Below are 23,740 nucleotides of genomic sequence, written 5' to 3'. Positions count from 1 at the left end.
TGGCTATGTGGCATCTACGAACCAGTATAGATGTTCTCTTGGCAGGTGCATCTCCCTGCTGGGTATGGTAGCCCCCATTACATAAACCCCCAGAGGGCTAACAGTTGTTAAGAAAACACAGGAAGGTACCCCATCTGAGATTCCACGGGTATCCACTGAAATTAAGCCCCTCTTTGTACTTTGGGACTGTGGATCTCATCTAAGGAGCCCGCTACCTGCATTTCCATAAGCAGTCAGCTTCATCCCAGGCCCCAGAGCCTGAATTTTCCCCATGTCCATAAAAAAGCACCATCAGTTTTTCTTTGCATTAAACACTGATTGTGATCATGGCAGTTTTTCCTGTCTTCTAAGATCACTGCTGCTAAGAGGAAAAGGTAGGTAGGTACAAGAGAATAAAAGCATACACACGCAAATTCTTTGGTGGCTCAAATTCCCCTCATTCTACCTGCCTCTGACCAATGAGAAGCACAGAGAGAAAGGGGCACATCTGCATTTCGAAGGCAGTCACCTCCCTGCCTTGTTGGTGTTTTTCATCTTCTGGAAAAGTCATCCACTCCCAACTAGAATCTCTCCCTGGGTCACTATAATCCCATGATTTGCTTGTGATGTGAGCGTCATTCAGCAATTTCTCAAGGCTGGGATTATCTAGAAGTGATGATGGTCATTTCCAGATCAGAAACAGTCACACAGATAAAGCAAAGGGCAATCCCTGCCTGGCATTTATGATTAAAGAGATGGAGAAGAGAGGGGAGGAATGCAATAGGCTTGTTCACCAGATCTCTCAGCACTGAGTCAACCTCCTATTTGTAAGTGAAGGAAAGTCCAATCCCTGATACTTCCAAGGGAATTTCACATTTGATCAGCCTCGTCCCTCCCAGGGCTATTATAAAGATTAAACAAAATCCATAATGTTTTAATACAGGCAAGAACACAGTTACAAGGCTCTAATTCTCTCGTAGAAAGTCAATCCTCCCATTGATTTTCCAAAGTCTGTGGATCTGTTTAGTTGAAAATACAGAGTATAGAACAAAGAACTCAGGATTTCTGGATTGACTGCTGCCCAACTCTTACAAAATTCCAACTAAAAAAGTGACAATTCAAGGAGACCATCTAAGGAGTGTGATGAATACCCATGCCCCTGGGTATGTTAAGCTCCACTTTTCTATCAGGTTGCTGGAAAGCTACATAGATATGCACACCATTAGCTCAGCTCCTTGCAGGGTGGTTGTCACTGAGCTGCAACTTCATGTAATACATTTGTCTTTTATTAGCATTCCCCACAAAAGAGCTACAGGAAATCTAAATCACATAAGCATTTGCTGTAAAAAATAATAAAGAAATGTCATTATGGTTGTAAAAATAAGAAAAGAATATAACTCTTGATAAAAAAAAAATGGTAAGATAACTACATCATTCAACATCTCCAATGAAGATATTCATATAAGAAATCTCATTAAAATATAAAGCTAAAAACAAACTTTGTCTGCCTTGAGAAAATGGTATGTTTCCTCTTACCTAAAGGTTAGGAATCAGAAGGTCAGTTTTCACGACTACCAAGGAACTCAAAGTCCAAGGCCATTCACAGAAGCCATCTTAATTAACTAGATTAGGACATGTGCGTGGTCTTCTTTGCTTTGTTGTTGATAATCTGTTTCTGTTATTAACATGATTAGGTCTTTCTTTGCCAAGCATTGTTCCCAGGTGTTAATTATGTTAATTCATTTAATACTCTAAAACTATCCTATGAGGTAAATGCTATCAATTCTATTTTACCAAATAAGAAAACTAAAACCAAAGGTCATATAGCTAGTAAAAGGAAAAGCCAGAATTCAAACTAGGTCTGACTTTGAAGTTCCTGTTCCTTCCACTAAGTACATCTTTATTATGTCTTCTGTAGCCAGTCATGTCCGTTCCTCTTTGGAAAGATTGGAATATAAAACCGATGAGATAATGTATGTAAAAATATGTTATGTGTTGTAAGTTATTATTCAGATATAAATAACTATCATTATTCTGCCTAAAGCAGAGGTGACATTTCTGCTTATACACATATACACGCACGCACACACACACACATGCACACCAGCAAAGTCAGCAGGAAATGAACTCCAAATACAGCCCAACAGAAACACTTTTCTCTCAACATTAAAACTCATAAGCCCTAACTGATTTGGCTCAGTAGATAGAGCATTATCCCAGGTTCGATTCCAATCAATGGCACTTACCTTGGTTGCAGGTTCCCTGACCTTGGTCGGTGAGCGTGCAGGAGGCAACCAATGATGTTCTCTCCCACATCGATGTGTGTGTTTTTCTCTCTCTCTCCCCATCCCTTCCATTCTCTCTAAAAATCAATGAAAAAATATCCTCGGGTGAGGATTAACAAAAAAATAATAATAATGATAAATAAAACTCATAAAACCATGTAAGCCTGTGGGTCAGTCACTCCCTTCAACATAGGTGCTTGGCAAGATAGTGAGAAAACATCCCACTCCCAGACTTCACTGGGCACCCACTCTGTTTGCCTTGGATTCATGGATATTCTGTTATGAAGCCAGGTTGCCCTTCTTCTCTCTCAGCTCCACTTTAACCTCTTTTTCTTCAATGATGATCATCCTAAAAGTATTATTTCAGGAGATATCTTAGGAAGAGGAATTTTCATCTCAAGTTTTCATTTCTGGCTCATCCACAAGTCCATGACTTTAGCTCAAAGTTCTTCAAAACTATGAAACCTACAATATGCTTATTTCCTATAGGCATGATGACAATGACCCAGGAGAGAGAGAGAGAGAGAGAGAGAGAGAGAGAGAGAGAGAGAGAGAGAGAGAGAGATACACAGGGTGGGGCAAAATAGGTTTATAATTATTTGTATGTAAAATAATATAATAATTAATAAATACTAATACAAGGTGCATGTGCCATCTCCTGCCCTAACATACACCAGGCTCTCCCTGACAGCTCTCTCTGCATCCTAGCAACTTCAGTACCTATGTGTATGGATCCACTCAAAACTCATGATTGAATCCCTGATTTCAATGTTACTTTAGTAATTACCCACCTATGGACAAACGTTGGACCTTGTCACTGCCTAAGACTACGCATCTCAATTTTGTCCTACAAAACCCTATACCCTGACCACAATTTCCTTTCCTGCCTATCTCTTGACCTTCTTACTACCCAATAGCTGCTCTTTGACCTTGGCCAAGTCTCTCTTCCCTAGTTTACATCAGCCACCACCTTTCTGTCCTTCCAGGCGAGAATCCATGATCCATCACAAATCCCTATCCCCTTTCTCCTTCCACTGTACCTGCTTGTAAAGCCCTCACTCTGGATCAATTCAAGCATCAGTATACATTGTTCCCAGTGAAAGCAACTAAAAATTGCTCGTCAGAAATCAACATGCCTAAGACATGTCTGAAAGATCTTTTGGAGATACATTCTGAAGTATTTATGGATGAAATGGTATGATGCCTTTTCTGCTTCCAAAAATGCAGTGGGGGGAAAAGGGGTGGTAGTGGACAAGGATAAAGATAAAACAAACTAGTCCATGTGTTGATAATAGTTGAGGCTGGATGATGTATATATGGGTGTTCATCTTCTATTCTGTCTATTTTTCTGTATGCTTGACATCTTCCATAATAAAAAAATTTAAAAATTAAAACCACTTAAGTGAAAGATTAATGGGGAAGAGTGCCAAAGGTCACCCACAAATTATCTGCTAGTTATAAAATGAAAACTATAATTTTACAACGGAGAAATTTGGCTGACCCTACCTTAAGTAGTAACCAAATTTAGCATCAGTAATAGTGAGAAAACCAAACATTATGTGCCTCTGATCTGCTGCATTATTCATAAAGGGTTTTTGTCCCCTCAAAAATGTTTAAATCTAAATCTAATCAAGCCTCTATATCTAGTTTACAGTATACAGAAAATACCACATTTTGGGAAGCACCTCTGTTGGTGAGAGAGAAAGAGCCTAAACAATACTCAATACTCCAAAGAAACAATGAGATAAATCCACAACACTGCAAATAAATTTATGTTAAAATTTTTAAGAAAAAGGAATGCCTAAAACTGAACTCATCATCTCCCTTGTCACCCCTAATAAAACACTTTCTTCCCTGTACTTTTTCCACTAAGTCACCCGAGTTCCCTGACTTTTCATTCTTCTTATTCTGGTTCAATCCATCACCAAGTCCTGCAAATTCTACCTCCTTAATGTCTCAGAGTCACCTTCTCCATTCCCCTGCCACTCTTAACTCCGATTGTTTTATTGATTGCTTGACTTACTACAATAATCTCCTAAAAACCATCTCCTTTTCCTACTTTTACTTTCTTCAGATCTGCTCTCTACACTTCAGCCAGAGTGATCTTGCAAATGTAACCACATCGCTCCAGTGCTCAAGTTCCTTTAGCAGCTCCTTCGCTCTCAAAATGGGGGGAGGAACCGCACGGCAGGCACTCCACATCCCATTGTGCAGCACTGAACGGCATGCACTCGCAAGGTGATCGAGTCGTTCACTCTGTAATTCTTTCAAACCTTCTTGCTAGGATAAGAAGAAAGTCTCCACTTGCTGCTGTCCTTAACACTTGATAATCTCTTAAGAGAGAGAAGACTTTCATAGGCAGTAGTATCTAGCTAAAATTTTAACACATTTTTTGTTTTCAGTGTATTTATTTTAAAAGTTATCTTCTGTGTATAGTAAACAGTATTGATTTTCCACTTTAAGAAAATAAGAAAATGTTTCCTTTTAAAATAAATCTAAGCTTGAAAGTGAGCTGATTTAAGCATCATATAAATAATAGTTCAGGTATCAAGAGGCCATAGTAATACTGTGAAGATGGAAAGCAATGAATTAAGTTTGGGAAAAAATTCAGGTTTCTCTGTATGAGTGTGGTGATTTCAAAACAAGTTTGCAAAGTGTTTGCTATTCCTGTCCTTGAACCAGATGGCCTGTGACTACCTCAAGGAATAGAAGGCGGCTATGTGAGGGCACCTGACTTCCAAGACAAGGTTAGATTAAGGCCATGCAACCTCTGCCAGTCTCTCTAAGTGGGCTGGCTTTCAGGTCCTGAGCCACCTGGTAAGAAATCTAGCTGCCCCTGTGGCTGCCATGCCGGAGGGACCACAGAGAGTAACAACGGAGGTTGGGGGAAGGGGGTGAAGCGAAAGGGATAGAGCTGAGGAGGCCCAGCTGCTTGACTTTTCCCAGCGCGGGCTCTGCACACGGTGAGCGAGTCTTCTGCTGATTCCAGCCCCAGCTACCCTCTCACTACAACTGCATGAGAAGACCCCAAGCGAGACCCCCAAAACCATGAGAGGTAATAATAAAAATTACTGCTCTTTAAACAGCCACTATGTCTAGGGGTGGGGTGGTATGCAGAACACTGGCAGCTAGGGCCCTGAGACCGGTCTCGTGGTCTCATCTTACACTGCTCACGCTGCACTATGTAGGCAAATGACCGATGGGCAGCTATGGGCCGTAACTCTGCACATACTGCTTCACTCCTGTCTTTGCACACGCCAATCCCTTGACCTGGCATGCCCCTCCTTGCCTTGTCCACTTAAAAAAATAAAAGAAATCTATTCCTCTTTCAAAATCTGAATCGGTACCATGTCCTCCGTGAAACCTTGCCCTCACCTTCCTCACTCTCTTGCCACCAGTAACTGGATTAGTGCTTTCCTCCCAGCATCACTTATATGGCAGCATAAATCACACTACAGTGTACTCACCTTGTATATGTCTTGTCCACTAAACTATTAAATGCTTTAAGGGTAGGGATTGTATGTCTGTATGCAGCTGGTCACAAGGGGCCTAATGAATGTTTGCTGATCTGAAGTAGTTTCCCCTTCTGCTTCCTTATTTAGTCTATTTCTACTAAAAACATTTCGGTCTAAACTCCTGGCTGACAGGAACAGCAATGATGTCAGTCAATGCTACTCTCCTCGTCCCTAACTTTGGGTTCAAGGATTTTACTTAATCTGACCCCTGAATAAGGCTTTCTTTTCCAGTTCACAACCCATAGGAGCAGCAACCCTAAGCTGAACCAACACTAAAAGCTGACTTTTTATTTATTATTTTATTATTTTTAATATATTTTTTATTGATTTCAGAGTGGAAGGGAGAGGGAGAGAGAGATAGAAACATCAATGATGAGAGAGAATTATCAATCAGCTGCCTCCTGCACACCCCCTACTGGGGATCGAGCCCGCAACCCAGGCATGTGCCCTGACTGGGAATCAAGTCCGCAGGCCAACGCTCTATCCACTGAGACAAACCAACCAGGGCAAAGCTGACTTTTTAAATATAATTAGGTGGGAACTACTAGTTCAATATCTGGGATATAAGTGAGTCCCAACAAATATTATTTCTCTTCCTTCTCTCACTTCAAAAAATCTTTCTTAATTTATCTTCTAAACAGATTAAGAAATTTCTCCCCACTTCTTCCTGCTGCTCCCCTCCCACAGAATCACACCTTCCTGGGTCTTAACATCCCTTCAGACCTTGGCCCTTGACTCTCCTCAGCACCAAACCATGCATCTTCAACATGCAATTGCCTTCCTGCTCCCACTGCACCAAACCAGGTCTAACCTGAGAGAAAGGTTTTTCTGTCACAATATCTAGGTCTAGTATATCAAAGTGAAGCTTTTTAGAAGGGGGGTGATGCAATTCTCCCCAAACATTAAGAAAAGGAATCTGGCCCTGGCCATTGGGGCTCAGTTCGGCATCATCCTGTGCACTGAAAGGTCACGGGTTCAATTCCCAGTCAGGGCACATGCCCAGGTTTCAGACTCCATCCTTTCCTGGGTGTGCAGGAGGCAGCAGAACAATGTTTCTCTCCAATCAATGTTTCTCTCTCTCCCTCTCCCTTCCTCTCTCTCTAAAAATCAATTAAAATATTTTTTTAAAACAAAAGGAATCTGGCTGTATTGTATAAGAATAACAGAAAAGAAGAAACAGGATTGGGAATCAGGTGCAATTTCTTCATCTGCCTCTCTCACTAAAGGCTTTTTTGGTAAACTGAGTCAGTAATGTTCCTCTAAAAAGCTGCAAAAATGTTTTTAATGGTTATGATATATACTAAATGGGAAGTATAATAATAATTTGAATATAGATAGCCTCACTCACTAAAAACACTAAAGTGGACAAATTTATAAATCTTATGTAAGAAGCAAATTAATAGGAAAAAGGTTATTTTGGTTTTTATCAATTATAAGTTATAGGTTAAATGTAAAAATTAAAACCATAAAAAATGAATTATTTTTGTAATTCTGATGAATGAATACAAAATTTAAAAATATGACATAAAATCCAACTCAACAGCCATAGGGCTGGGGAGCCATTAAGTTCAATATCATATATTTGCCTCCATAAACATTTAAAACATGTGAAAGGCAAATAATTAGCATAAACAAAGTCAAAAAATAAAGAGAAAAAAACTGGGGAGAAAAAAATCAGCAACATATAAGGCAAAGAGTTCTAATGTAAGATGTATGTAAAAGTTCTTACAAATCTACAGGAAAAAATACCGACCAAACAGAAAAATGAACAAAATATTTGAACAGAAAATTCACATAAAAATAAATACAACTTCCAGTGAGCATAAAGGATATTCAACTTCACTAATAAAGAAATCCTAAATAAAGTAACAATAGTAAATCCTTTTCACCTATCAGATTGGCAAAGATGAGTAACACCCACGTTGCCAAGGGCGTGGCAGAAACAGGCACCTTTATATACTGTGGATGAGAATTCGTTGATGCAACTCCTTTGGAAGGCAGTTTGGCAATATTTATTAACATTTTAAGTGAGCATAATACCCTTTGATTAGCAAACCTTCCCTTCTAGGAATTTTGCCCAAGGTAATACAAGTATTAGAACACTTGGGAAAAGATGGCTGTGTACTGCCGCTTATTGTAGCACTGATTATAAAAAAATTTGGAAACAACTCAAATGTCCATCAATAGGGCTTGATTAAAGTATGATACATCCATCTGAAGAAACACAATGCTGCCATTGAAAGTAATATACCGACATGGAGAAATAGCCTAGGTAAATTATCAAGTGAAAAACTTTACAGTAAAGGTATAATCATTTTTGTTCATTTTATGTGGTAGAAAAGATATAAAATTTGCTGTTTTAAGCATTTTTAAGTTCACAATTCAGTGGCATTCACAATGTTGTGCAACCATCACCACTATTTCCAAAACTTTTTCATCACCCCAAAACAGAAACTCTATAACCATTAAGCAATAAGTTCCCATTCTCCTCTCTCCCTAAGCTCCTAGTGACCTCTAATCTACTTTGTGTCTTTATAAATTTGCCCATTGTAGCTATTTCATATAAGCAGAATCACACAATATTTATCCTTTTGTGTCTGGCTTATTTCACTTAAGACAATGATTTCAAGGTTCATCCACATTATAGCTGGTATAAGACCTTCATCCCTTTTTAAGGCTGAATAATACTGTATATACCACATTTTGTTTATTCATTCATCTGTGGGTGAACACAGGTTGTTTCCACCTTGGCTACTGAGAATAATGCTGCTGTGAACACTGGCATACAAGTAAGTATCTGAGTCGCTGTTTTCCATTATTTTGGGTTTACACCTAGATAAGTGGAATTGCTGGGCCATATGGTCAGTTTTAGCTTTTTGAGGAGCCAAAAGAAGTTGGTTCCATAAGAACTGCACCATTTACATCTCCGCCAGCAACGTATGAGGGTTCTATAGCTCCACATCCTCACCAACACTTTTTATTTTCCATTTTACTTTTTTACAAAAATAAATTCACCCAAGATAGTTTCCTGCACACTTGCTAATCAGAAATTATAACGCATTACAGTTCTCGTGTATGCAAACAGCAAGGCCCTGAGTCAGCAGAAATGAAAAGACCTGAGCCCTGGTCCTAGCTTTGCCACCTTGGGCACTCAGTTCTCTCATCTCCAAACTCTGAGGCACCTGGGACTGGATCAGGGTTCCCAAACAATGGGAATGGGTTCCAGCGGTGCAGATATAGTGACTTCTTCAAGCCCGGGCAGCACTGGGGCTCAGTGCCACCAGCAGCCTCCTTTCACCCCAACGTGCCTTCCAAAAAGGATCCCTTTCTGTGTGTGCAGGGATAGGAAAAAGACTGGGCAGTGCTAGGTCAGGTAACCCTTACTGGCCCTTTCCACACGGACACAGAACTCCATGCTTGTGCTGAACTAATGAGGGAAGCTTAAGAAGAGGAGAGAGAGCCTTAGGGGGTCTCTAAGAGTCGCTGACCACAAGGAAAAATGAAGATGGTCTCCGCAAGGGGAGAAGCAAGCACAGACAAGGATTCAGGAAATGAGAATGCCAAGGAAGAGAGGGCAGCTGGTATTTATTAAGTCAAGTGTGTCACCTGAAGCCACAGGTCCTGAAGTCAACAGCAAGGGGCAGTGCCTGGAGCCATGCTGCTCTGGGAGGAGTGTCCCAAAACTCCCTGCTGGGGCAGCAGACAGGAGAAAACCTGACCTCTGTGGGAAGAGGCACTGAGGCCTGGCGAAGTGAAAGCCAAGCGAAAGCCTCTCTTCCAGGTGTTCTCAGCCTATCGGCTGCCAACAGTGGACTTTGCCCTTGAATTGTACTCTGGAGCTAAAGAGATAATCTCCCAGGCATGTCTTGTGTAAACCTGGCTAATCAACAGCACACACTATGCCGAGCCTGCCTGCAGTCCCCGAATCAGTCTGCCAACCAAAAGGCTGTTCTGAAGGGCGGGGGGGCGGGGGGGGGGGGGGGGGTGTAGGGCTGGGGCGGGGGGGAAGCTTATCCTGGCATAAATGTCATTTATCCTAATAGAATCAAATGCCCAGATGGGTATGTTCCAAAAAAATCAGTCAAACAGCTGTTTAGAGACAAGCACAGAGCTGGAAGCCTCATCCGGAAGGGTTATGGATATCGTGAGAAGAATCACTGTGACCGCGGCAGCAGCTCTGTTGATGTTACAGGGTAAGCCACCCAAGGGATTCTAACGTATAGACATGAAATTCTAGGTTAATGAAAGAAGGCATACCAGTTAGCCCTCACACCCTCATTTGAATCTCAGCTGCCGACCTTCTTAAGGAGCGGTTCCTAATAGCACATAGAAAGCTTGTGAAAAATGCAAACTCTTGGGCCGCACTTCAGAACTACTGAAACAAGCTCTCTAGGTGAGTTTGGGGAACGCTCAAGTCTGCAACCACTGCTCTGCAGCTCCTGAGAGCTCTGCAATCTGGAGTTCAGACCCCCCCAGATGTCCCTTAATTTTGAGGGACTGTAATATCACAATCAATGAGATAAACAAAACGAGTTTCTCCCGCCCAATTCTATCTTCCACATGGGCGCATAGGTTTCTTTCTGACCAACCAAATCCAGTTTGCTTTCAGAAGAACGATTCCCCAGTTTCTAGAGGCTTCGAGTCCTTCAAGATCGGACCTTGACAAATCTTTTCAGTCTCATCCCCTAAGTCATCTGTGAGTCCAAGCTCATGGTGGGTGACCATGTATTGTCTGCTAAGTAAATCAGTGCTGAAGACAAAAACACTGTCTAAGGAATCTTTCCTAACCACATATATTTTCCTTTTGAAGCAACGTAGTTACTAAAACAGACAGGGACAGAGAAGACAGGAGCGGAGAATCCCATTTCTTACAAAAGAAATTTGTGTGTGCCAGGAATCTGTGCTAAATCTGAACTTCAATCTCACTCTGCTCTGCCCGTCACAAACTCCTGTCTAAGCCGGCTGCCTGGCCTGAACGCAGATCTCACGAACACCAAGGAAGGAGCGTGTTAAACACCCTACACATTTTCATTTTGGAATCCCAATCCTTCATTTATAGAATCCAAACAGGATCAGTCCCATGGAAAAGAAGTATCCATCAACAGAAATTAGTCACTATTCCATTTCCAGCCAGTGAGAAGTGGTAGCCTAAACATTGCCAACAAATGTGGAGACTCTACGAGAGGCCTGTGAACTAGGAAATCATACCAGTTTGTTTACAAGTGCTAGTTTACTGACAAATTTTTTAAATTCTCCAAAAACACGCCCAGCCGGCGTGGCTCAGTGGTTAAGCGTCAACCTATGAACCAGGGGGTCACAGTTCGATTCCCAGTCACATGCCCGGATTGCAGGCTTAAAACTTTAAAGTGTGGGCCAGGCAGGAGGCAGCCAATCAATGATTCTCTCTCATCATTGATGTTTCTGTCTCTCTTTCCCTCTCCTTTCTCTCTGAAATCAATAAAAATATTTGAAAAAAAATAGAATTCTCCCAAAACAAAATCCATCTTTTTACCTAAAACAGGAGGAATCATAATCTAAGGCAGTGGTCGGCAAACTCATTAGTCAACAGAGCCAAATATCAACAGTACAACGATTGAAATTTCTTTTGAGAGCCGAAAACCGACTTCTGCACATGGGCCACGAAGTTTCAGTCGCACTGTACGTTTCAATCGCACAGATATTTTGTGGAAGAGCCACACTCAAGGGGCCAAAGAGCCGCATGTGGCTCGCAAGCCGCAGTTTGCCGACCACTGATCTAAGGCATCTAACTACTTGTGAAGTGTTAAGGAGAAAGATCATCACTCTTCCTACCCAGGCAAAGCGAGGGGACTCAGGTTATCTGTTTTCAAGTCTTCACACACACACCGGCCCTCCGCTGTGTTTGGTATTGACTGGCATTCTCAAGGTTGAACCAGGTACTCCTTTCAGAGACAGCTGAGAAAAATCTCAAAAACTCCACAAATATCCAAAGCCATCCCAGCTTCCAATGGATAGAAAGGAGAACATGGAAGTAAACAACACATAACAATTCAGGAAATAACGTTCCTTAAATATTTTAGGTAACTAAGAGGAGGTACAGTTGGCATACGGATCAGAGTGGAATCACACTGACTTAGGCTTGGACTTTCAGCATGTTGGCCACTCCGAGTCCCTCGTCTGTAGACATCAGAACATCAACAAATTCACTCACAGGCAGTTGTGAGAATTTACTAAAATGATGCAAGTGAAAATGCCTGGTATGACACAATGCCTAGAATAGAGTAAGCACTCTACTAATGATACACCACTAACTTAAAACCCACAGAAAGTTTTAATACACATATTTGCTTGATTCCAAGAAATACGCAGAACTGAATAGTTATTCAACATCCTTTAGCTAATTAGCTGTGCGCCTATACCTTCTCCAGATCTTATTTACCCATATTTTTTTTCTTTTCAGATATTCAGTGTTCCTCTTAGCCAACCATCTCTCTCAAATACAATATATACCCCTCATATTGGTTCTTCAAACTCCTTACCGTGGCCAAAAGGCGCTGCCTGAACTAGCCTCCACCACCATTTTATACCCTACATTCAGGCTCCCTGTATTCTAGCAACGATGACTTTATGTTCTTAGAACAGGTCAAGCTCTCTCCGACCTCGGGGGCTTTGCTTCTGCTGTTCCCTCTTCCAGGAGTGTACTTCCCGCAAAGCTGCAAATACAAGGCTTCTTTTTGTTCTTATACTTGCCACTCCAATGTCATATTCTCAGAGAGGCTTTCTCTAAATGTTTCTGTTGAAAATAGCTTTCAAGTTCCTGTGACTCTCTTTTACGTGACCATTATTTCCTCCGTAGCTCGCATCTCCATCTTCATTTACTGGTTTCTTTACTTGTTTCCTGACTGCTCCCCACTATGCTTGAAGCTCCATGATACAAGGACGTTGCTGTCTTCGTTATCTCTACATCCCCAGCATTTATAACAGCGCCTAGAGCAAAATGGATACTCGAAAACTGTGTATCGAATGAATAACTAAATTCAGTTTCAAAACAAGAGAGGCAGAGTTGGACAGCCCCCAGCCCCCTTCATTTTGCAACTAACTGGTAGACAGTAGAAGATGGGTCTCAGGGAACGGCTGTAAATTAAAAAGAGAAAAGGCTGAGGAGAAAGGAACCCCCGGGGAACACAGAAAAAGTTATCCCAACTCTCCCACTGACAGACGTTAACTGCTGCCGGGGACTGGGAGTATGACACAGGTGTTGCAGTCTCCGTGGCTTTCTTTTGCCGCCTCCACCAATTTTTTTCATTGTGACAGAACATACGTAATTCCATGGTTTTCCCCTTTAGTGTCTACGCTTCCCAGGCTCAACTGCTTCCAGCAAAGCTATGTACACACTGACCTTGGGTGTTTTTCAGGTAACAAGAAATCTGGATAGCACTGGTTTTGAAACCCACCTCTGGGTTTTGAGATTGAGAGGAAAAAAAACCACACACACACACACACACACACACACACACACACACACACACACATAAACACACACACCTTTTTATTTCCATTTAATGTGATTTAAGTAAAACAAACATTTCTAGCTGTTCCTCGTTGCTGTCTTTTAAACCCGATCCCTGCCACTTCCCTTCGGGCACTTTACTCAGAGTCACCAAAACCCGCCACCCGTCTTGCCACCAGCATCCTATCCTCACTCTGGCCCGCCCAGGCGGCCGCTCAGCCGTGCTGACAAACCCAGAGAGGCCAGTGCTGCCCAGTCCATTTAAAAAACCAGCAACTTTTCTGGCAGTCTTGCCATTTGTGTCTGAACCCAAAGGGGTGAGTGAATCAGGGGTTAGCAGGAGGCAAAGAAAACAAGGAACTTCCGTGCACTCTTCCCTTGCTAGATTCCCAAGTCTCAATTCCCTGACCACAGCAGCTGAGTCAGTCAAGTCACAGACTGCAAACCATGGCCACTGCCAAGTTCATCTCAGCTGCCCCTCCTGCATTCAAGAGCCATACTTCTTTATAGTCGCCAGGGTCAGTCGGGTTCTTTATCTTTCCTATTGGTACCCACTTTGCCATGTGACAAATACATACACACACGGGTTTGACCTTCTTACCCCCAGATGTTTCCAAGCGAGTACAAAGACCCATGTATGGTGTGTACACCATCTGGTCGTCACCTCTTTTAATCACTCACTCTTTCAGAACACACGGTAAGTCGAAAATTGGTAACAAACTAAATAGGGTGGGAGATCCTGGCTCAGCGTTGTTCCAGGAATACATGCCTCCAATGAGGAATGTAGGGCATAATGTAAGTCACACCACAGCTGAGCTTCTGAGTGTACAGGGAGCCACCATGGAGTCTGAACTCCTGCCTGTGGGAGCCTCCAGAAGTAAAACAGAAGAAATAAAATGTCTGACCCTAATCTGCAGTGTTCAGTCTTTTCAAGCAAAAGGAACCTTAAAGGATAGACAGCCTCATTCAAAGAGAAGATTCGTGCAGCACCTACTCCCAGGAACTCCCCATTCTGCCCTAGGCCTGCCTGGGTTCAGCAGGCCCATAAATTGGCACTGTTGATATGACCTTCCCAGGCTGTATTTCAACAAGAGATAACAACAAAGCTGAGAGCTTTGGTAGCACTCAAAGGAGATTTGAGGGACTTAAAACATGCTGCTAAGTTTGGCAAGGAAAGTTTCTGCTTCTTGCAGTTGGAGAAGGAAATCTCTTTATAATTACACTTGCAGATAAGATGCACCAAGCTATGTGTGCTGCTCATTCTCGTTAGGAACAGATTAGGACCTCCTCATCTCAATCCCCCGCACTTCTGAGCTGTCTGAGCGGTCACTGCTGGGGCTGGGAGTCAGCATGTCTCTTGGGAAGACAAAGTGCCAGGAGCTTTATGACACCACTTAACTGTCTTAGCCACAACCACCTGCCGCTCTTCACACCTAGCTGTCTGTCTGAGTTTACACTCCCCTTTAGCCCAGGTCCTATCTTGCTCTTTTACACAGGGTTCTGCCATGTCCCTACTCCAGGGCCATGCAACATATATTACTCATCAGAGAGGGGCATTTCAAGGAATATGCTCCTTTGGTTCACCCCGATTCCCCTCTGGTTTATATATTGCTTCACCACAACAAAGCCCCGGAGCTATGATCTAGGTACTGACTGGGGGGAGGGGCGGGACTTACTAGTACGACTGCTCTGCTGATACGAGATATCTGCCCAAGACATAGAGCAGGGGTGGGGAACCTTTTTTCTGCCAAGGGCCATTTGGATATTTGTAACATCATTCAAGAGCCATACAAAATTATCAACCTAAAAATTAGCCTGCTGTATTTGGTAAAACATTTAATTAACTCATCCCTAATGCCTTGGCAAGGTGAGACCAAATTATTTCTCCAGCCTTATACGGCCCATGGGCTGGACGTTCCCCACTGCTCACAAAGAGGACGGGGATATCGCCTCACATTTCTCAGCAGAACAAACCTGACAGACTAGCCACTCAGAAACAAACTCTGCTCGGCTTACAACTACAACCATTTCTTAGGTTTCATTCAGCACTAGATACAAGACACTATTCTAGGCACCTGATACTTGGGCCTCAACCCCATGCAATTATACAGAAGAGGCACTGGGGCAGGGGCAGGCTAAGGAACTTCTCCGAGGCTGCACAGCCAGTAAGTGGCAGAGCCAGAATTTGACCCCAACAGTCCAGAGCCCAGGCTCTAAACATTACGCTTTCATTGGATGACTCTTCTCCCTAACACACGGGTTTGTCTTTGAGCACAACTGGCTCTCTCAAAACTTTAAGGAGAGAGAGAGTCGGTCACAGAACACAGCAATTTTTCTCCACTGAGAGGAGGAAACAGGGATGGCCATATTTATCCCCAGAGCTGGTCTAAGTCCGTACAGCAGAACAAATAAGGATTCTACACATGTCGACCCGAGTTTTCCCAGCAGCACCAAGTGAGACACACCTCCTTCTTACAGACCTGGTGGGCTTCCTAGCTTACTGAGGGCTGGAGCCTCTTTGCAAGCTGTTGGAGCCCAGCCCTGTGCATCTGCGAACAGGTTCCCAACTCTCTAAGTCATGAGTATGAAGTAGAAATGCTTCCTTGAATCCAGCTGCTGGGTTTTTTTTTAAAAAAAGTTACTCAAATAGAGCTGGGAAAATTGTTGTGAACCTCACAAGCATAAACTATATATGTTGGCCAATTTCGGGAGATAAAATGTATAGAATATTATACTTAATTTCATAGAACTTCAGGGAATCGAACTGAAAAAATAAGTCAGAATGTTGATGGAAACACTCAGTCCAAACCTCCCACTTTCTAGAAGTGGAAACTGAAGCCTAGAGAAGCCAAGTTACATCCCCAGGGTCACCCAGCAAGTCATAGGTAGAGCCGGGACTAAAGCTTGGGTCTGTGGACTACCTGGCCAGGGCTCCTTCTCCTGCTGAAGGCAGGCAAAAAAAATGCATGGTGGGAGAGATCTCTAACAACAGCAGCAGCTGGCATTCACTGAGAGCATATCCATGCCAGGAACCCTAGTTATACTATAAGTGCTTTATATAAATCAACTCATTTAACCCTTACAACAAACTTTTTTCTCCTGTGAGGCATTTTGTTTGCACATTTGCATTACATTGCTAGAAAAAGAATCCCAGGATTTTTCCCTCCTGTGTGTTTTCTTCTTGCTTCTTCACGGTCCATGATGCCCGCTGAGGTTGGCAGTACAATAAAACTAAAGTGACAGGGCGGAAGCAGGTCGTTCTGCCACTTTTCTAGATCTTTCAGTTGCACATCAAATCTGGGGCTGATTATTCCACACTAGTTTAACTTGCTTGTGAGGTTCACAACAATTTTCCCAGCTCTGTGGTCATCAATAACTTCAAATTCGCCAATGTAACCATGCCTCATCATCACAGTTAGAAACCGGCTGATGACTTTGGAGCACGGCCTAATAAGAGCCTGGCATTTGCCTCTCTTTTCGGCATTGTTGATATTCTTCAGAGCACCGGCCAGGACATTCATGTGTATGATTTTGGTGGCATAGAAAGATGGCAAAAAGACTACAACAAACTTTTGAGATGAGTAACGATACTCCCAATTTGCAGGTGAAGACACTAAAGTTTACAGAGATTAATTCGCCAGAGGTCCATAGATAGGAAGAAGAAAAGCCACATTACGAATCTCCAGAGCTGGCTGCAAAGCCTGTGCTCTAAGCTGGGTGGTGGAGGAGACATCCATGGAATTCATGGAAGTGGAGAGTGGAGCACTGGGGTGGCCTGTGTCCAGATCACTAGGAGCAGCTGGCGAAGGGCCTCCAGTGCTGGGTCAAGGAGGACTGCAGGAGCCCCCGGGGGCTGGCCTACAGAAAAGGGGCAGGCAAGAGGCAGTTCTAGTCTCCCCTGACCATGAAGGGTAAGCATCCTACAGGCTGACAAAGCTGAGCCTGTGAACCTCGTTTGAGAAGGACCACCTCAGAGACACTCCTGGGGTCTCGATAGAAAGATGAAGAAAATGCAAAGTGGAAACTCCTACTACAAGAAGAATCTGATTTGACTTGCCCAGCACAGTAACCCCAACCTGATTAAGAGGTGCCAGCCTTACTCCCTTGGAAATGCTGCTCTAAGTTGGTAATGATAATGGAAAGCATTGAACATCTACTGTGTGCCAGGCTCTGGGCTGAGAGCATTACAGGTGTCATTTCATGTTGTCCTCACCACACTCCAACAAGCTAAGTACTATCACTATATCCATTTTACAGATGCCTCGCAGAAAACTGAGACTCAGAGAGATTAAATAACTTGCCCAAGGTCACAAGGTCACACAGTAAGTAGTACTGTCAGGTTCTAAATGTAGGCTTATAAGACCCCTGAGCTCCAGCTCTTAGTCACTGCACCACACCAAATGTAAAAGACTCATATTAAGTGCAAATGGTTCCATCAGAGCTGCTCTAAGGCAGCACCGTACACTCACTGATTATCCAGTTGAACAAACACATCACAGGTTGATTCGTTTAAAAGTAATCTATTACAACTCAGTTATCAGAACTCCATAAAGGTGCCTGTGTTCCAGGACACAAGTGAGCGCATCAAAATTCAGTTCCTTCCATGAAGTGAAGTAGTTCTAAAACCCAGGCGACTTCATAATTTTCTTTCCAATTTTCCCATTTCCCTTTTCCTATCACCCCCTCCCTCACACCCCACCTTCTGACAGTCTCAGAAAAGCTTTGACACAGGCCGAGAACCCTCGCCCTCCTCATATTTCCAGTCCTTTAGTTGGCTCTCTTCCATCATTCAGACCGTGCTTTAAATGCTTTAAATCAGCATCTGAGAGTCGGGCCCTTCTTCTTTTTCCCAGCCTAAAGCATGAGAGAGTCATTAACCCTGCCACCAAAACCCAATTCTTCGGCAGATCTATGGTTCTCCTCTCTTAATCACACAAAGGCCCACTCTGGGGAGGAAATAACCACAACATCTACTACAACATATATGGGCATGAGTACCACACTTGGTACTTTTTTAGATCCTGCCCAGCTCTTGGCCCAGATCCTCTGTGTTCAGTGACTAAATGGGTGAAACTAAATGGGTGAACAGACCAAGACAGCATATGGGCACCAGAGATGCTGCCAAGCCCAAGAGCAAATGAGCAGGAGTGTCAATCCCCATGCCAGCCACCCCCACCCACCCCGGTCTTCCCAGGATTTGTTAGAACCTACACAGCACTGTCTCCTTGAGTCCCATGGGGACAGGCTAGCCTTCTGCTCAATTGTGAAGGCCTCCTAGGTCCACCCGGGTAACCCTTTTCTATCTATCACCCCTGCCTTCCCTGAGAACTGTCTTCTCTCCAATCCTCCTCCCCAGGGCCTCTCCCTTTTCCCTTCTAGTAGTCTTCCTACTGTTCCAGATCATGATTCCCATAACCTTCCATTCATCTCATTTTTCCCAAACAGTGCTTGGGAATCTCCAGCTCACATACAAACCCCTTCAGGGACAAGTCTCTCAGAACAAGAATCTAGACTTTTTAAAAATGGGGTGGTTTCATAACAAGCCCTGAGGAACAGGTCAGCTCTGGTTGAGAAGGCCTCACACCCTAATTGCTTATAATTCGCCCTTTATAAGGAAAGTACAATCACGTTCAGGCAGTTTTTACATGAGGAGAATATTGTGATAATTTCAACAGCCCTTCAACAACAGTGTATCGGAGCCAAAAAAAATAAGAGAAGAGATCTTTGGAAAAATCCTTCAATAATGTAGTCTAGACTCATTACCATCTTCCTCTCCCCTACACCTACACACACAGACACACACACACACACACACACACAAACACACACACACACACACACACACACACACACACACACACACACACCAGTTTTCTAGGGCCTATGGCTAGAAACAGAGACCCCAGGTTTTTTCAATCAGACAATGTTACGTGGCATGTTCCCCTAAGACAGATGTCCCCAGCATTTCCCCCCACCCACCTACCGAGACACATGTACACAGTGTCTCCTCCCAGCATAAAATAGATGCAGTCTCCCTCCCCACCCCCAGAAGAAGGCACTCACTAATTCGATTTTTCCCACAGGCTTTGGAGAGAAATCCCTGCAGACTATGCCAGATGGTCTTTTTTTTCTTTCTTTCTTTCTTTCTTTCTTTCTTTCTTTCTTTCTTTCTTTCTTTCTTTCTTTCTTTCTTTCTTTCTTTCATGCCCTCCTGGCCCCTTCTCCACTTTCCATGGTTCCTCTAACTCAAAGAACTCAATTATCTGGGAGCCGATATCCCCTCCCCCTCCCACCAGCCTGCCCTGAACATCCTCTCCTCCCAGCCAGTGCAGAGCACAGAAGGGAGGCCAATCCAGAGCTCTGCAGGGATGCTGCCTGGCCTCCTGCGGGCTCGGATACATGTTCCCTTTGCTTGGCTGCCTCAGAAAACTCTCTTGGGCCCCACATTGGACATTCGGAGTCTCTCAGGGAACAGCTAAGAGAAGCTACAGGAAGACATGCTCTTCAGTCCCTCAGTCCCACCAGCGTGCAGGGAGGTGCTTTGGGAGGCTCCCACCTCCCTCAGGTGCAGGCAGAACTCCTCAAAACAGTTCTTAGAATCGGAGCGGGTGGAGAATGGAGCACAGCCTCTCTTAGTTCCAGGCCAGCCCCGTGGCTAGGATATTTGCAGTCTGGGGTGCCCCTCCAAACTGTGCACCCAAGCCCTTCATTCCAGGGACAGGAGCAGAGCCAGCAGAATTAAGGATGCTCTTGGCCTGTCCTCCAAGGTATTTCAACATTTCAACTTCCTTGGGTAACTGACCATTCTCATTTTAGAGAGGAGGGAGCCCAGGGGGGAGTTGAGGAAGGGGAGTTGAGGAAGGGGAAGAGAGTGAGAACAGGAATGCTCCTTAAGGAAGATGGAGGGATCCAACTTGTGACCCAGCTCTGGGAAGCTGGACTGACGAGGCGTGGGCACAGCTGGAGCCCCGGTCTGAGCTGGGGACAAGTTCTCCTGCAGGCCTCAGAAGCTGCGGTGACGGGATCCACCTGGAGACAGGGCTCTACTGTTTTTTAAAAACAAAAAAAATCTGCCTACTCTGGGTCTTTTCGGGGGCTTCTTCCCAGACACCACTCCAGGGCATGGCTGGCAGGGTTCTTGGTCTGACAACAAAAGCTGAGGCCCCGTGGGTGCCCGGCCCCTCCCTGTGTTCCCCCCTAGTATACCATGATCCCTACAGATTCCCGAGGACAGATCTGGGATGCCCTGGCTGGCATCTCCCCTCCCCTTCAATTCTGTTCCTTGGCACAGCCCCACGGCATATCAAGTATCTCTGCCCTTGGAATTCCCACTTCCTTGTTTCTTTCTTTCTTGTTTCCCTCTAAGCTGTAGCCGCACAAGTTCCTGAAAGGGCTGCCCAGCCCCCAGGGGCCTTCCAGAGCAGGAACTCTTCCTGCCAGTTAGAGGCCTGCCTTACAAAGGAGAGAGGAGAGCAGAGGAGAGAGACCTCCCTGCCCTCGCAACACAGTCTCCCCAGCAGAACCCAGCAGATGAGGGAAGCAGCCCTGGCAAGCAGTAGCCTCTCCTCCAGCTGCTGACATCGATGACAGCATACCTGCCAGGTAGCCGTGGGACACTAGGAAAGCCAGGGGTCTCTTGGAATCCCCCTCCTCGGTACTAAAACAAGTCAAGTGACCTAAGGAAAGGGTCATCTCTGAAGGTCATTCATGAGGCTCAAAGTCTACAGTGAACACCACTCTTTCTCAACTTCCCAACCCAAGAAAGCACTGTATTTTTCCTTTAACATCTTAAAGAAGTCTTCTAAGGTTTTTCTCATCTTTATTTATAAATGCAGAAGAAAAGGGGGGCACTTGATAAGTGGGGAGACCAGAGCAGAGAGGCAGTGACTTTCCAGAAGAGAGTTGGGCCGTCCTTCAAATTTCAACTCATCTTACACTGTATAGGACTTGACTTGTTTAAAATTACGTTCATGGAAATTATCTCATTTGTTCCCCCCAACAATCCTGAGAAACAGTTTTATCATTATTTCCATCCCACAGCTAATAAATCTGAAGTCAGTGAGGTCGAGGGATTTGCCCGTGTCCACCTTGAGAACCTGGCCATGGACTCAAGTCTCCTAACCCTAGATCCATTAATTGTCTGCAACATCCAAAGAAAGATCATCTGCTAGCATCTTCCTACGTGTGGGGAGACAGAATTGAGGGGCCCCAGCCATAAACCACACGAGCGGAGGAGAACTGAGATCCTGGGTCTGCCCTGCCCACCGAAGGGCCCCCCTGCTTCACAGGCTCCAACTCATACGCTCCACTTTCATCCCAACCAACAGCATTATCCCCCTCCCCGAGGACAACACATTTCAACCAAGCAGGGGACCCCTGAAGTGTAGTAAAAAGAGGCCTCATTTTAGAAGTGGCCTATCTGAGGTCCAGGGCCACTGACTTCGCCCTTGTGGGCCCTCGGGCCACAACATTCATGCACACACGTCCACATTCAGGGAGCCCACAATGGGGATGGCCAGCGCTTGCATTGGCAAGCTGACCCGGAATGAATCAGAAGGCCCCCTCATTGTTTGCCAGAATACAAAAGACATTCTGTTCAGAAAGTTCAAGAAAAAACGAAGAGCCAGGACAGCAGCTGTTCCTTCATCCCACGGAGAAACCAAAGTCGCCTGAGGTCCAGGAGTGTAAGACACAGCATGGCTGCGGCGGAAGCACATCCTCTGACGGGTCTCCACTGCAGGGAGTGCCCATGCACTAGTCCTCCTAATAAGACCACGGACAACCTAGCCACCCCTTCACCTGTGCAAGTGCCTTTCTGCATGTGTCTCCTCTCCTAGGCCACACTGCGCTCCCCACACAACCCTCCGCTAGGTCAGAACAAGTTTTACCAAAACGGAGGACAAACAGTAGGAGCTCACTGCGTGCCCTGAGATCTGGTTAAAATATTAACCCTGGGAATCCGTCGACACAACCCCAGCACCTCATGTCTCCTCTGGCAGCCTCGCTCCTAGCAGCTGCCGCTGAGAGCTCACTCTGAAATATCTGGTTAAGAAACCTCTTTGTAGACCCTCCAACCCCAAGGCCCGTCCCCTAGTACCCTTCCCACCCCAACAGATCTTTAAGGAAAGCCTGTGATGGACCTTATTAATGAGGGAGGACAGCTTGCTTCTTACTGAGCTACCTGAGAGACAGACAGACAGGCAGACACACAGACACACACCGACCCCAGTTTAGATATCCCTAAGACAGTCCCTCTGTCCTAATAAGTGCTCCACAGAGACTTGCAACTCACCACAGGCTCCTAGCTTGAGTTAATTAGCTTTTTTTTTTTTTTCATTACAGGTCAGACACAGCAGCATCAAGAGACAAAACAGACAGTGTTCACAGAACAAACAGAGCCACTCAAAAGACACTGGAGTTTCCATGTAAGAACTATAAACACAATGCTGGAGTGATGAAAACTCACTTTTTCTATATAAGATTCTTCCTGTAAAATATCCTAAGCCTTTGTTCTAAATAAAAGTAAGATGATTTCTATAGTGAAGTCTAAACACTTCAGGTTCAGCAAGAGTGAGATCAGCTAGACTTGCAAAGTCAAGAAAATTGGCTGTATCCCTCCTCCTTGAGCTAATAGAATCCAACTGTTGGAGCATGACATCATTCCTGAGCCCCCAACCCCGAGCAAAGAGCACAGACACTCGCCTGCCTCCCGGAAAGCAGCCCAAGACCATGGTCAGGACAGGAGGAAAACAGTCCCAGCCCGGAGCAGACCTTACCTGGAAGTCCCGGTGCTTTCCTGCCCACTCCATTCTCGGCAGAGTCTGGCTCACACCACAGTCTGTCAGGGAGCCCAGGGCCCCCAAATCCACTCACTTGAGCTCTGATACCTGCTGCGAGCTTCCCACAGCGCCTTCCTCTGACCTTTTGTGGCGCTCCTTCCAGCCAAATGAGCAGAGCACTGCTAGCCGGCCAGGCCAGTTGTCATGGAGACCCTGTTCTCGCCAGCACTCACTTGCTGTGCTCTCTCTCTCCCTCTCTCCCTCTCTCTCTCTCCCCCTCTCACTCTCTAGCTCTGGGAGGCTTCCATGAAACAGCACTGTCTTTTGATCAGCTCGGTTTTTGCACGCATTCCACTCCTCCTACCTCCCGTCCAGTCAAACAAGGCTCTGGGCTGCTCCTGGGAACTTGCTTAAACAGCTCAGAGGGGAGAAGGGAGAAGACAGTGAGTGGACTTGTTTTCTTCCCCTCCAGTGTCTCATTTTTTATAACTTGGAAGAATCCCGGCCCGGGGGGGTGGGGGGGTAGCTGGAGCACTTGGAGGGGAAGCAAGCCCTTCCTCTGGGTCCTGGATACGGGCAGGAGGACCCAGATGCATTGCCTTGACTTGTTTGTGCACTTGGGATTTTCCGGGCAGCAGCTGAGGCGGAAATGCATTCACATCCCAGGAGCTCGCCTGGACTGGCCTCTCTGCT

The 23,740-nt window shown here is 44.8% G+C and overlaps 1 protein-coding gene and 1 pseudogene across 6 annotated transcripts in view; both read right to left on the bottom strand.

The window, feature by feature from the left end:
• Window positions 1-23,740, bottom strand: part of DENND2B (DENN domain containing 2B) — a 148,727-nt gene that overhangs the window by 81,145 nt on the left and 43,842 nt on the right. Inside the window, exon 1 of one of the 5 annotated variants that reach the window (XM_079788615.1) lies at window positions 23,045-23,737. The exons of the other annotated variants lie outside the window; for them this stretch is intronic. The gene's annotated coding sequence lies outside the window, so the exon portion shown is untranslated. Of the gene's footprint in view, window positions 1-23,044; window positions 23,738-23,740 lie in introns of those variants that run through there. 5 annotated transcript variants of the gene reach the window in all.
• Window positions 9,784-18,661, bottom strand: LOC307109743 (small ribosomal subunit protein uS8-like; annotated as a pseudogene). The gene has a single exon. The product of its transcript is annotated as a small ribosomal subunit protein uS8-like (transcript).

This window comes from Cnephaeus nilssonii, assembly GCF_951640355.1.
Source record: "Cnephaeus nilssonii genome assembly, chromosome: 13".
NCBI classification, from domain to species: Eukaryota; Metazoa; Chordata; class Mammalia; order Chiroptera; family Vespertilionidae; genus Cnephaeus; species Cnephaeus nilssonii.
This window is presented reverse-complemented; position numbering and strand designations above follow the sequence as displayed.